The following is a 7,660-nucleotide window of genomic DNA, read 5'->3' on the forward strand; positions in this document are numbered from 1 at the left end:
GTCCATAAACAAGGGGTAGATGCTCGGGGTTGGGGTTAAGTGCTAAGGAATATAAGTTTTCTATTTGTCTATTCATGGTTAGAAAGTGAAGTTGGGCTTATCTATTTATAATATTATTTTTTTTAATGGTGGGTATAATATTTTATCTATAATAATAGAGGGGTTGAATTTCCAAATGAATATGGTTGGATTTTTTAATTTATTTAATTACAGAACACAAAAGGTTAGGAATAATAAAAAATTTATTATTCAAACTAAAGGAAAAATATTATACTAATAATAAAAAGAAGGATGGTAAGAAGAAGAGGAGGGTAAATGTAAGTCTTGAGGGTTAGCTCAATTGGCTAAGTTCTCGTTGTTAAAGCATTTCACTAATGGGAGGTTATGTTGTCAATTCTCCTCGATGCCCTCGGGGTTAGGCTTTGCTAATAAGCCGACGGGATGTGATCCCTTCGTGTGGATCTGCTTGGATATTTCCTCATATAAAAAAAGTGATCAAATTAAGATAAGTAAAAATGATAAATGAAGTAAAAATAGATATCATTTTAAAAAGGTTTGAGTTTTTATGAGTTTGTTTTTATTAGGTATTTCTTGGGGATTAAAATCAATGTGAAAACATTAAAGTAAAGGATGAATAAGCATTTAGGATCATTGTTAGGGTATTACCCATAGTTTTTTCTAATGACAAGGAGATCTATTACTTTTGTCTTTTAGATCCAACATGGACTAAGATCAAGGTGGAAAGAGGAATTTGATTCTTGAAGGATAGACATTTAAGCCCCCACTTATAAGAACCAAGGTTTGATACATCGAAGTTAGAGCTAAGAAAACCTTGATATGGATCAAACTTCCATATATGCCTTTGGAATTATGGATGGAAGAGCGTTTCAAGGCCATTGGTAATGCCTTAGAAAGATGCATCATGAAGGATGATAAAACCAAAACAATGGAATGTAATCCAACTATGATGGGCCACTTTTATGTTTAGTTGGATTTAGGGAATATGCTCCTAGATGGTATAGATGTTGTGGTGGAAGGTATAAAGCATCGTCAAGTTTTGGAGTACGAAAAAGAGCCATTTAGAAATGCCAAAGGAAAAACACTATGGACATCTAAACAATTATTTACCTAATAGGGTAGAAGAAGACATCGTAGATGAGGCTACAATAATATAAAGCAAGTTAAGGTACAATTGGGGTTTGACCAAGAATGAAAATCCTTCTTAAGATCAAGGGACTCTAAAACTAAAAATCAACAATCTAAGGGTGTCGAAAGCAAGAAAAGGACCAACAATAGCTCCTTGAGATTTTTAGGAGCTTCCCTTATCCCAAGATAAGCTTGATAGCCCCTTTCTCAATATCCAATTTGAACTAGATATGGCACTAAGATATGAAAATAAGGGGAGAGATGTCATGGGAATAATAAACCCATACTCTCTCCCACCTTGGACAATGATTCTCCTACAAAGAATGAAGAATGGAAAATATAATTTGGAAACATAAAGGAGTTGAAAATCATGAGCATAACCCACTAGAGTTCACTGATGAAGTGCAATATTCGCTAAGTAATGAAAAGAATGATCATGCTCTTCATCTAATAAAGATTACGCCCCTCCATAAAGGTACAATATTGATCAACTAAAAGAAACAAGAAGATTCAGTCGCGAAAAGTTGCAACATTTGCTAAGTTAGGGGAGGAAATCTCATATAGATGGAAACATAAATGTCAAGGAAGAAGTTTGTAAGTGAAAATAGAAATCGATACAAGAGTCCCTTATAGCAAGGAAGGCCTCCGTGGGGGTAAATGATGGTTATTTATCCATAAACATAAGGAGATTAGGGTCTCCCTTGAAACAAAAATCGTTGAAGACCATTGTTCAAAAGTATAAGTTGGATATTTTGTTTGTACATGATGAAACCATGGTTTATAGTAATGATATTATTGGTTCTCTTTATAATATATAGAGTGATTGGATTTTTGTTGAAATTGATTACAAAAGGGAGATCAAGTGGGTTGTTAGTGGGTTGGAAGAAACCTTGTAGACTTGAAAATAACACATTCTTGAAGTTAACAATTATATGCACCTTGTACGTAAAAATCATGGACATGGATATTCAATTTGTTATGTTTTATGGGCCTTATCTAAATAAGTAGGATCATTAAATGTATATTTGTAATGACGCCTCTTTTGCATGATAGTAATGGGAGGAGACCTAAACCTAACCCTTAGAACAAAGGACGTATTGATGAAAGAGGTTAGATTTTATGTCTTGGTTGAGTTATTGTTTGAAGATAATACCCAGTTGATGTGAACCTAGGAATCTTAGTGCAACATGAAGAAACAAAAGAATTGACAAGAGTATGATCAACAAATATTAAACCTCTTTCTTGGTACTGAAAGAACTTTGGTTGAAGTTGGAAGATATAAATCATGCAATAGAGTGGAAGGGGCATTAGAGCAATTTCTCAATCATTTTTCAATAAGAAAGGGAAAACAAAAAAAATCCATCACCCTTCAAAACTTTTATCTTTAAAAAAAATGAAAAATTCAAAGATCCAACCCACAAAAGAATTGCTTGACCCTGCTTTTGGAATTCATGCAATTAAATTTGCTCATGAGAATTTAAAAATGATCAAGAACAATGCCAAATATTAATGGATTGAAATCTAGAATAGTCAAAATTAAAAACCTAGATGGTGTTGAAGGTATCATGAATATTATTTATGAGGAGATAAGAAGGGATTTGTAATAGAGGAAGTAAAAGAAGCCATGGACAAGTTGGAGGGGGATAGGAATAGACTAGTAACATGGGAAGAGGTAAATTGGAGAAAAATGAGGGAGGCAACTTGGTTACAAAAAGCAGATGAAAACATAAGTTTTTCCATACATACGCTCAATCGAAGACTAAGACACCCTCTAGGAGTTCACCAAAAAAAGGGGTAATACATAGATGGGTTTTGATGGAATATAAAAGGTGGGATGGGACCATTGGTAAGCTATTTTTACAAATACACGATACCACAAAATTAAGGAAATCCTTTAAACTCTCTCCTACTTTCATATATTAGTAAATGAGGAGCGAAATGAAACTTTAACGGCAAATGTTAGTGATGAAGAATTAAAGGAAGTATTTGCATCATAGAAAAGGTGACAAAACTTTGAGATTGTATGGATGGCCCTTTGAATTCTTTAGAAGCCTTGTATTGGTTGAGTAGAAGGGACTTCCTACTAGCTCTAGAGGAATCTAGATCCTTAGGAAAGATTTTCAAGTCTATCATGTTAATCCCTAGGGTGCACGGTTCATAACATATCAATTCTACTTTCCCTAAAACTATCCACATATTAAAGATCCTCAAAACATTGACTTCTATAGACCCATGCATCTATGTAATTCATAGTGAAGGTATTAGCAAGAAGTATGAAGCCTATTCTTTCTAATATTATATCTAAAGAGTGATTTGGGTTCTTGGAAGGGAGGCCAATACTTTATGCAATAGTTTTAGATTTAAAGATGTTATGTTCAATCAAAAAGAGGAAGATTCCATCAACGGTAATCACGTTGACTTTCTTAAAGCCTATGACAGAGTAGATTTGCAATGCCCCTAGTTTTGATCCCCAAATTAGCAATATACATATGTGTATACAATGAATGCTTAAGAACCTAGTGATGTTGTATGTAAATGTACATTGAATAATAATAAAAATATACATGTAAGGCTACAAATAAAGAAGGATGAAAAAATATGGGGTGACTATAATTCCACATGAGAGGGAAGAGAGGGGCTTAAGGGCTCAATAGGGGGACAAAGACAAGTAATATTATTTTATTCCTAAGCCAAAGTCTTTTACTATGTCATTCTAAGTCATATCAACCTTGGAGATATCAATTGGGCTTGTCTCAGGTGGTTGGGAAGAATGATTGTTATCATCCCCAGTTAGGTTCAACTTCCACAAGTGACATGAACTCATATCAAGTATAGAGTTGCAATGGCTTTAAGCCTTGTTGTTGAACAACCTTGAACCTTGAAGAATATCTTACCCTTGTCTACAAGATAGAGGGTGCGGTGCTTGGTTACATGGAAAAAAAATACTAACCCTAGAACTAGTGAGGAAGTGAGATATGTGATTTCCTTATAAAGGCATGTGGCTTTTGCCACTCATGCAAATATGATCCATGAATTTTTTTTTTTATGTAAAGGAGACTTGACCGTCATTCTTCGTGGAGGTTTTCTAAGAGCTAAGTTGTCATCCTATGATTTTCATAGATGGGTATGGTTATTTAAAAAAATATGATGGAATCATACCCATGTGTATTAAGAAATTATTTCCAATAGAGAAAACTCCATCAGAGTTGAGAATCCTTTGAATTCACAATAGAGAGATTTCCTACCTAGCCTTTGCTAGAGCCCTAGAGGGAAGTGGGACAGCCTTTGGTATTGTGTAGTAGAGAAAGGGATAGTATTCCTTGGGTTGTGTAGGAAGATGTGGAAAGAGATTTGGTGGATTGGGATAACTATAATAGCTAATATGCTATGAAATTCTAGGAAATTGGGTTGTGTGATAGGATTAGGGGATTAAAAATATGTTAAAACTGAAAGTGCTCAAAATATCCTGAAATCATAGCCAAATCGTAGAGCTTGTTGTTTTGATTCCAAGAATGCTTGAATTGACTCAATCCGACACTGTATGATGAAGTTATAGCATTATGAAGTTTTGGCCAAAAAAAAGTCAAAGCGCAGGGTTGACTACACAGGGACGGATGCCACATGACAGTCCATATGCTGATGTGGTGCTGAAATCATCAGGATAACTTGGTTGTACAGATTTCACGTGGACCAATCCCATGAGGACACTTGGCACATAGTTATTGGAAATTGAATTTGAATTTGGGCCAATCACAGGTCACCATGTGGGCCAATCAGAGGGTGCCACATGGCCCTATGAGAGGCTACCATGTGGCCTCAGGAAACACACCAAAAAAGTGTTATGTTGATTGATAGGCTTTGCAGGGTTCGACCATTCGACATCTCGTTCACAAACCGTATGCCCAACTATTCAGGCTATGTTATTGCTTATTAACATATCGGTGGATTTTTATTTATTTATTATGTATTGGTGGAGCGGTTGGGGTGAAGGGAGGGACAATGGGCATGCCTGACTAGCTCGGCCCATGGTTTACAGTGTTATCACATGACCACCGACGGAGTTCTATGGGGGTGGGCATGTGGTACCTTTCCCGCTCCCAATGCCCAAAGGCCCACAGTTATATTCAACGGCCAAATGACTGGAGCATCGAGAGCGGGTGTAATGGGGGGGGGGTGCGTAGCCTATGGCCAGAGACCCTTGATCCTGTGTAGACATACGACCAGTGACATGGAGTTTGGGTGGGGGCTTCGGCCTAAATATTAAATAAAATATATTTTAAAACAATACAATGCGTATAACGACATGAGGTGTAGGTTGAACCTATGACCTCCACCCAGTTACTCCTTGGCACCACCATTAGGCCAAAGAACATTTTGTTGAATGATTAACAAAGTCGTGAGATTTTGTAAAGCAATTTATAGACCAAATTGGAGTTGTGCTCATTTTTCAGCGTTTTTGAGCTAAAGAAGAGCCTAGACAGGGGTTTTTGAGCATTATAGACACAATGACAGTGTTATTTTTTCATATTGAAGCTTGTATGTTGATGTATTGAGGACTTGAGAATATCGTAAAAAGATCACACTAGAAGCTGGACCCGGAGACGTAGCCCAAGATGTGTGAATTTCGTTATCAATTTGCTCGTGTTTGATGTTGCATGTTCCTCTACTTTTAACTATTAAAATTCTACAAAATTTACTTAAGTTTGTGTACTTTTGTAACCTCGATCCATCGCCTAAAATACATGTTGTAAATTAATTCATGAAACCTTCACTTTTTATTTTTGGATAAGTTTGGTATTAGAGCATGGTTTTTGTGAAGGTTTGACATAATTTCCAAGGTTTTTGAATTCTTACAAGGTCTAGATTGAGAAGAGGAGAAGGATCACTTGAAGAACCTAACCCTCAAATTGGTTCAAGGAGGCCACAAACTCCACAAATCATGGCACGAAGAAGTACAAGGACAATAACTGATGTCTGAGGATGAGAGAGCTTTTGATGTCTGAGGATGAGAGAGCTTTTAGAAAAGATTTATTTGATATGACTGGGATGGTGAAAGTGTTATATAATGAGAGAACATCATTGCTGAAAGGATAAATTTCTAAGCAATCAAACGGTAATGGTGGTAATGGGAGCAAGCCTCCACCTCCTCCTCCTCATTCACCTCCATATTCACCTCCTTATTCACATAGATCTACTCCTCCTACATCTCCAAGAGGACATACTAAACCTCATTTTCTTAATCTTGATGTCAAGTTTGAATTTCCAATTTATAATGGAGAAGTAAATGTTGAAAAGTTGGATAATTGGGTTCATGAAATTGAAGCTTATTGCAGTATTCAAAAGATTGATGATGATGTTACAAAGATCCAACTTGCTTCTCTTTTCTTGGAAGGTGCATCCCTCATATAGTGGGAGGCAAAAACTCAAGAAGATTTGAAGAAAAGTGGTAAAATTATCTCTTCTTGGAATGAATTTATAGTTTCATTAAGAAGACAATTTTATCCATTAGCTTACATGCAAGCAATTATGGATTGGAAAAATTTTAGACAAGCTAAAGGTCAGAGTGTCCAAACTTACACTCAAGAATTTAGAAAAATAGCATTAATCTTGGGTGTTGATTTGACCTCACAATATACTATCCTTAAATATATAGGTGGATTACATAGTTATTTGAGACATATTATACTTATGTTTAATCCCACCAATCTAGATGAAGTATGTGTTCAGGCAATTCATTTAGAATTAAGAGGAAAGAATTTTCCTCAAGATTCTAGCAAGAAACCCTTTAAGTCTATAGACAAAGGAAAGGGGAAATTTAAAGGAAAAGGTAAGAAAAATGCTACCATCAAGAAAGAGGGAGAGAAACTTACTTGTAAACATTGTTCAAAAGATGGCCATGATGAAGACCATTGCTAGAAATTACATCCATAATTGAGACCAAAGAAGTTCAATAACAAGGGGAAACAAAAGATTGTTGCTACAACTCAACAAGATCTAGGATCCAATTCAGGTGATGAAACCAAAATCATAGCCACGAGGATGAAAGGTATAACTTCTAACGCAAGTACTAGTTCTTCTAGCAAGCTTGTCAAATCTCAAAATGATAAAGAAAGAAGTGAGATTTTTCAGATCAGGGTCAGTATAAGACATAAAAAGGTTAATAAATGATTTGATAGTGGATCTCAAGTCAATCTTATCTCTGAAGCAATTGTCAAGAAAATTAACTTGGAAACTACACCTCATACAAAACCTTTCCCTTTGGGTTGGGTATGTGATGATGCCAAGTTGCAAGTGACAAGAAAACGTAAACTTGAATTTGCAATCACTGTTGATTTTATAGATGAGGTAGAGCTTGATGTTGTACCACTTGATATTTTAGGGATTGTCTTAGGGAGTCCATATTTATATGACCGCAAAGCGATATTATATCTTCATGAGAAAAAATATCATCTTTTGAAAGATGAAGTTGAGTATATTATTAGAACACATCACAAGAAGATGAACTTATCTCTTG

This window comes from Pinus tabuliformis, chromosome 1_2, assembly GCF_031772625.1.
Source record: "Pinus tabuliformis cultivar Carrire ecotype Pingquan chromosome 1_2, CPIR1, whole genome shotgun sequence".
Classification (NCBI taxonomy): Eukaryota; Viridiplantae; Streptophyta; class Pinopsida; order Pinales; family Pinaceae; genus Pinus; species Pinus tabuliformis.